This window comes from Salarias fasciatus, chromosome 4 (genome assembly GCF_902148845.1).
Source record: "Salarias fasciatus chromosome 4, fSalaFa1.1, whole genome shotgun sequence".
NCBI lineage: Eukaryota > Metazoa > Chordata > Actinopteri > Blenniiformes > Blenniidae > Salarias > Salarias fasciatus.
In genome coordinates this window covers 5655328-5663282 of record NC_043748.1, presented here as the reverse complement: position 1 = coordinate 5663282, position 7955 = coordinate 5655328, and positions in this window count along the sequence as shown.

The window sequence follows — 7955 nt, the reverse complement described above, 5'->3', positions numbered from 1 at the left end:
CTGCGATAAACAATATGCAATACAATACAGATTTAGCCTCTGAATTTCTTGTCACTCATGCAAGATAATCACTTCCATGTGCTTAGATTCATGTAAAACAGCAACAAAAACTACTTGAAAACTACTTGACTGTACCATGATAGCTGACTGGAGTTAGTCCAATCCTGTACAGCCTGCTTGTTTGTTTGTGTGTTTACACTTGATGGATTGCAGATAAGAGAGTGAATTGTGTTTACATGGCAGCGGAGAGCCAGACAGTAGGCATTCCTGCTGCCCCCGTGGCCCGTGGTCTGAATCGGAGTCCTGCTCTCTGGGCTCAGCTCCCTCGATTCAGCCGGCATCTCCTCCACGGGCCTGACAGTGGTCTGGATTTCTACAGCCAGCATATAGTGCCTCAGTTGTTCTGCGGCACAGAGCGGAGCCGGTCGCTTACAGAGACAATGGCCTTGATTTGAATCATAAAAGCGGTCCAGCATTATGACACAGTTTCTCTCTGCAGGGGAGGGCAGCGCACTAATATTCAAGCACACTGCCCTCCTGCACCAACATCTCCCCCTCTCCATCTCTGCTCCTCTTGGTCCTGGCCTTGAATAAATTACGGGCATGGGTAGGGCCATGAATGTAGCAGGCTGGTTTGGAGCGGGGTTCGTTAGTGCACGTGACGTCATCTATAGGGGTCAGTGAAAAGAGCTTGTTAGGCCTCACAAACACCTGCCTCATTTGGCACCCACCGTGTGATGAAAGTTGGGCTGCACAAAGTTTTCAATAGCTGGATTCAGCTTTTTGTTCAGCATGATTACTCAGTCCTGTATTCTTAGTTAGCACTTGTGTATGAGTTAAAATAAAGAGCTCAAATGTAGAATATTAATAGAGATGATGTGTGTGACTAAAGCAGCAAGTGCAAACTAAATAGAACATAAAAGAGGCTGCATTATTTATGTGTATTTGAAGTATGTGAAAGGAGCTGTGGTTTTTAGTGTTTACATTCCTCTAAGAGATACTTCGTGTCTTTCATCCTGGGATTGTTGTCTCAACCCATCATTGCTGCTGTTGGCAGTATTTTGACTGGCTTATAGTTGAAGGGGATCCCAAGGAGAGATTTCTCACTGAGCTCAATGTCAGGCAGTTGAACAGTATTTACAGCGTCATGCACACAATTCCTCAGTAAAACAGAAAGCCTTGATCATTCCTTTGAAAATGCATGCAGGCTGCATCATGTCTAACAATACACAGTAAAAAAAAAAGACATTTCAATGAAACTGCATGGTCACAAAGCAATGCTTTGAAGGACAAATATAAATTACCATGATTGCAGCAGGGATATCTTCTTGAGTTTTTTTTTTTTTTCATACTGGAAAGTTTGATGTTGAGCAATTAGTTTATTGAATTAGAATTTAATTTGGTGTGTCAAATTTGATATAGCTACTATATAAGTTTTCCTTACTTATCATGTTATTTCCAACTTTTTCCCACATTTTCTTCCAGTTTCTGTGTCCAGACTTCATGCAGCCAAATGTCAAAGCAAACTTCTGAAAGGCTCACAAAATTCTCGAATTTCCCCAATCAGAAGTTAAGTTGTTTGAGAAGATTACAAGAAAAACAAAACAAAAAACACTTGATACCCAAAAGTAATGAACCATGAGGAGTTTCCACTTTGTCCTGTCTCGCTCTGAATGTATTAGTAGATGCATCAGCCCGTCCTCCTAGAAATACGACCTCTCCCTGATTGTTTGAGGATTGAAAGAGAACAGCTCACTCAATCCGAAGGGGAAGACTTTGTTTTTTGGGAGCCATGTTTAACTCTATGACCTATACAAAATTGTAATTTCTTTGTATTTTGACAAATTTATCTGCCCATACACATATTAGGTTTCCATGCCTTATCTGGATAATACATTGACTTGGATTCATTTTGCGCCTAAAACTACCTCTTGCTGAACTTTAACCCTGAACTCAACCTGGTTCTTATCACAAAACGTATGTTCACCGCAAGATTCCACTCATGGGGACTTCCATCATCGACGTGAGTCGTCATGAGTCAGCGCGCAGTCAGATTTAGATCCTGAGCAGTATAGAATAAACAAGCAAACACACACGCGCGTGCGTGTGCACGCGCGCACAGAACAAATAGCTCAGTGTTTTTGTTTGCATTAAGGGAGAAGCTGTGAGAGTGGAAGCGCTGGCGACAAAGTTCTCGAGCAGGACTCAGGGGGAATCTCCAATCTCACAAACAAAGATGTGACAGGCCAGGATTTATAACTGTGTTGTGTGTTGAAAACCAAAGGGCAGCTCCCCTTTGAACTGTGTCAGCACAGCTCGTTGTTAATTTAGCTAAATCTGAAGAAGTAACAATTCAGCTTTTATTGAGGACACATTAGTGTACATATTTATTGTAGAAACTCTTTGCAGAAGCACCTTTCTACTTTTGTATACCCAGCTGAACAAAGTGCTCTGTAATTCCTCGTTTTGCGTATTTAATACCTGGGGATACCAGGCACAGATGTGACACACATCACCGACAGAGCAGCTTCTATCCAGAACTGGCTACGAATTACAGCGTATGTTTGTAGTGTAAAGAGTGAAAGCTGACCAAAAGCCTGGTAAGTGAAGACCACCCGTGGTGCAAAAGCTTGGCTATCACTGCCCTAGTTAACCCAGCCATACTCTGCAAACAGCCCTCTGCACAAAGCGGGTTCAGCGAGGCAGCGTAACATAACAACTGCTTTAAAGTTTTCTCAAAAGAGATGAAACTCAGCTTATAATGTCAAGTGATGTAAACCCTATATCAAGAAAAAGTAAAGTGTTGCCTTTTGTGAGGAGATTTGTCTAAAACATAGCTGGAGCTTCATAACCATTATGATTATTAGGTTACACAACCAACTTTACCTCACAACGCTTTTTGTATTTTTAATGCTTGGATACGTCATTCAAATGAATTTAGGTATAATCATTACAATTCGGAATGATTACAACAGAAGTTACTACATGTCCAGCCAACAATCACAGGAAAAGAAATAAAAGAAAAAAAAACCACACACACACACAAATTTATGGGTTTGCTCATGAAGTTAGCTTTATTACAAACTTGACCTGCACGATACTGGAAAAGCTAAAAAGCTGCTTTCTGAGAACGTGCCGAAAAATTTCAGGCATCACTAATACAAGCAGAATACAAATGTTGATTGTTTTTTACTGAAATCTGAAAATCTCGCTCCTCCTGTCCGTGTAAGGCATCATGCATTTTATATACGTATTGCTCTAATTCAATAAAGAGAAAGCACTGCACGAAATGATCGATGAAAAGAAACCGCACTTCACCCCAACATTAATAAACATCAAATTTTTCTCTTTTTCACTGGACCACTCATACAGTGACAAACAGCAAGACAAGAGTTTGCACGGTCACTGTAATCATTGGTATGGACTTTTTCTCTGTAGAGTTTGCATGGTTTACCTGTGCCGAAGTGGATTTCCCATCATATTCTGACTGAATCTTGTCAGCGTATAAGGTTGATTTGTGCCTGAAAAATTGCCCATAGGAAATAATGAGTGGAGGGGATTTAGGCTTGGAGCTGCAGTGAACTGCTTTTTTGTTAAAGGAAGAAAGTGTTTTTAGCCCAGATGAATGGATTGCACAGATCTCCAACTGTACCAGAAAACTGTTTCATAAGCTATAAAACTGTAATGATTTCTATGAGCAATATGTTTGAAATTTCCCTGCCGCAGTGTGCTGCAGTTAGCCGGCGCCCTCCTCTTATGCTTGGTGGCCTTTGAGAGTTAGCACGCTCCGTGTGATAGGGGTGCTAACAGGCAGAGTGTGTGTGTGGACACAGTGGACGTGATGACTTTACCACCCAGACCAGACTGATTTATGTGGGAAAAGCCTGAAGAGCACCCACAGAGACTGTGGAGAGGATTAGAAGCTCCTCTACAAAACCGGTCACGGCCAATCAGCAACTGAGACCCCCTACAGACTGACGTCGGGGCCAATTGTAGTGCAGTATTCAGGTTGCTGATCTGGTATCTGAGTATATAACTGCTTCATAATTGTGTGTTGTTTGAATTTCTCAAAATTCAAACTTCCAGTTGTGAGGTAAAGTTATGCACACTGTTGTATGACAATGCAAAAACACCACAATCCCCCAGTAACTGTATCTGTGTCTGTAGAAATGCTCTTTGTTTTAGTTTTGTTTTTTTTGTTCTATGTGATTTTAGATTTACATTTTCTCAAATCCCAGTCTTTGTTTGCTAATTTTATCTTCAGTGTTGTAACAATTTTGTATACAAAAAAAGCAAAGTTAAAAGAAGGCCTGTCAGGACACGCTGGTTCATGGAGCTTCGTGGTAATATGGACCAATTCAATGTATAGTAAAGAAAGAGATGTGATCCTTCAAAGTAAAAAAAAGCATAACTTTAAGTGGGATATGCCAGTTTTTTTGCATTTATTTCTATATTGGCTAAACATCATAAAGAATAAAGAAAACAAAAACCAACATTCATTCCCCTCTATGTCATGCATTGAAAATGATTTCCTTCTCTATGTTGATTTTACTTCATGTACAAACATTGTCCTTGGTTAGACTTTACTTGAATGGAAATCAAAACAAATATGTTTCAGATTCTGTGTTTGTTTCCTGGTTTCTGTGCCCTGATTCATCCTGATTCGTCTCTCTTTTTTCTTTTCTTTCCACCCACTCTCTGACAGACACACAGAGAGTGGCTTAGAGACTGGAGGTTTTTGCCTAAAGTAAACATATGTGAATGATGGATCATTCCTGGGACTGTGGGAAAATGTGTTTAACTTTCACACAAGCTCTCTAAACGTCTATTAAATCCTGTATGTGTACACACTTCTTGTTTCTGCAGAGAACTGGAGCAGAAGAAAGGAAGTTTTCATTGATTTCGGCCTTTTGTTTTCTGAAACGGGTTTTCTTTAATTGTTGTCAAAGAATAGCGTGTCACAATAGAGAAAAATCCAGGAGGATATTTTAGAGTGACATCTTGCACAAAAAAATTTGCATCCTTCCCCTTTAAGATATAAATCTACAAAGGTGAAGAGTGAATTAAGCAGCAGGTCTGGAGGCATTTGAGAGACTGCAACAGATATTTCTGTGTCGGAATGTATTTCAGACGGAGCTGGAGACTGGCCAGCTGGAGGAATTCGGAGAGCTAGGACTCCGTTTCCGTGTGAAATAGCTACTTAAGACCACTATGAACAGCTGCTGGACAGTGCCCCCTCTCCTCATCCCCCCCTCCTCCTCGAGCTCCTCTCTCTCGACCGAGCTGTAAATCTTAAAGCAGAGCGGAGGTGATGGCGACTTGCTGAAAGGGATCCATGGAGGATCCTGGAGTTAGTGCAAAAGGTCAGGTCTGTGTTAGCAAGGCTTGCTGCTGAAACTCTGGGCTCCCGATGACCTGACACACACACACTCTAGGGACCAGGATGCTGTCAACTATGGAGGCACCAAGGATCTCCAGTCTGTTGTCAGGATTAATTGAACTAGTATAGGAAAGAGGGCAGTGAAGGCCTGGTGCAACAAGAGGGCTTATCTTAGCTGAAGGCTTCGGGGTCATCTGAGCCATTTTACAAAACCATGTTCAAAGCCTTGTAATCTGACAGAGCAGAAAATAACTAGAGTTTGTCTGCAGAATTATGGCAGTGACAGCCTTGAAAAAGTGTTTCGAGTGGCATATGCTGCACTAAAAACGTCAAATAAAAGACATATTGAGAAAAATGACTGAATTATAACTGCGACTGATCCCACATTTGCCTCTGAAAACCAGAGGAGAAAGACATGGAGGGGTCCCCTGCTCTCTGTTCATCCTCTATCCCTCCTGAGTCAATTGTTGGGGAAGCATGGTGTCAACCCTGCGCCATCAATCACCCCCTTTCAGAGGAGGGCAGACAAGGCGGGGACCCGCCCCCCAGGACAGGGGGGTGGAAGTTCTCATGCCCTCCCCGCCTCCTGAAGCCCCGCGCCCCTACAGACAGAACTCCGACAGCTGGTCTGGCCATTAGGGGTAGGCCGGGACCCGAGGGCCCCCGCACAGCAGCAACAGCTGCCAGCCCACTGCCCCCAGCCGCCCCACCAACACGGCTCTATAAAATCTGTATCAGAACGGCAATTTACCCTCATTCCTCCACATTCCATCACAGAGACGGACGCGCTACAGTTCACAGTGAATTCCTTTCACTTCAGCATTGTAAGTTCTAGTCACTAAAAGATACATTAAAAAAAATCTATGGATGAATTTCCTATCTTCTCTGGCTCATGGCTTTTTAAACTTTATTAATTCAGGGATTCATTTTGATCATTCAATCTCAGCTGATCCTCGGCAGATTCATGCTCATGTCGATTTGTGTCCATTAAAAGTAATGACTTTCAACTAGAACCCCACTAAGCGCTGGTGTCAGGTTGCATGTTTGTCCTTTCAGGTTAATTCGAATGAGGTCATTCATCACGCAAACCTCCACAAAACGCAATCATTTCTCCAACAGTGGAATCAGTGCAAAGCAATATTTAACTGGCTGGGAAGGTATTTACAATACAAATATGTCTGTGTATGTGTGACTTGGAATCAAGCTTTCTATTGAAGATTGCTATTTGTTGATTGAGATAAAGGCATAAGAGCATACAGTCCTGTCAGTGAATGTGTGTGTTCCAGAGAGAGAAAGAGAGAGAGGGAGAGGGAGAGAAGAGATGAGAGCGTTAGTGGAGATTACGCCACACTCCCTCAGGATCCTTGTTACTCATGCACTACTGGCGGCTGAGTGGTTCCCACACTTTCAGGTGAGAGAGGCTGCACCCACAGCCCCACCTGTGTCCCTTCATGTTCCAGCAGAGCCTCCCTGAGCCGGGATCTTCCTTAAGAAAAGAGCAGGGAGAAAACACTAAACCTGCCTAGTGTGCAATCAAAACAACAGCCCATGAGCAACAATGCTCGTTTGCCGCTAAGGTATAATTACCACCCGGCAATGTGGTAATTAACCTGTACCTGAACAACCCCCAAGTACCTTCTTCACACATAAATGCGCGCAGTTTGAAACAAACATCCTCACCGCAAACACATATATTTCCATGTCATTCAACATTTATCTATATTAATATTAATTCCACAAAGCTTTGTTTTTCCATTGTGGAAAGCACAAGTTTTGAAGTGTTGTTATTACCAGCTTGATCTTTCAGCTTACTAGTGCACAGCTCTATGATTTTCAGCTTTGTCATGGGACAGCAGCTATTTGTTAATGTTTGACACATAGAGCTCACTAATACTGCCCGGTGTGGGATGGACTCCCTGCCAAAATCAACAAGCCCGCTCGCTTTGTCGGCCAAGCAGTCTTTGCTCTCAAAGTCCATCTTAGAGGCTCCAAGTCCTTTTGTGCAAGCCCACTGAAGCATTGTGAGATTACATGTGCGGTTATTACGGCCACCACCTCATCTTCCCCGCACCGGATTGATTGCGGAGCTGGACTCCAGCCAGTCAAATGTTATTGCACACAGGCATGCCAGAACAGCTGCTGGACCTCATTAAATATGGCTGTGGTTCTGTGGTTATCTTTGGGAGTGAAAGCAAGGATCAGGTAAGGAAAAAGGGGTGAATTTGGGAAACGGTAGGTTTACTGGACACAGATTAAAAGGTGTGTGCACATTCCTGTGTCGCTCAGCCTTGGGGGACACTTGAATGATAACGAAGGCAGGTTTAGAATAAGACAGGGTGGGACTTCAAGTGAAGTGTTTGGGGTCGATAGGGCTTAAGTGCTGTGTGCCCGAGGGCTGACGAACCTGCTATAAAAACTCTCAGGGGTTTGCTTTCTGTCCTGTTTGTTACTTACTTCAAACACACCATCACACATATGCAGACGCAGGCAAAAACTGAAATAGATTGTCTATCAGGACAGGGACAGCTGATCAATCATCCTCTACAGAAATTGCTGATATGAAAGAAAACACAAA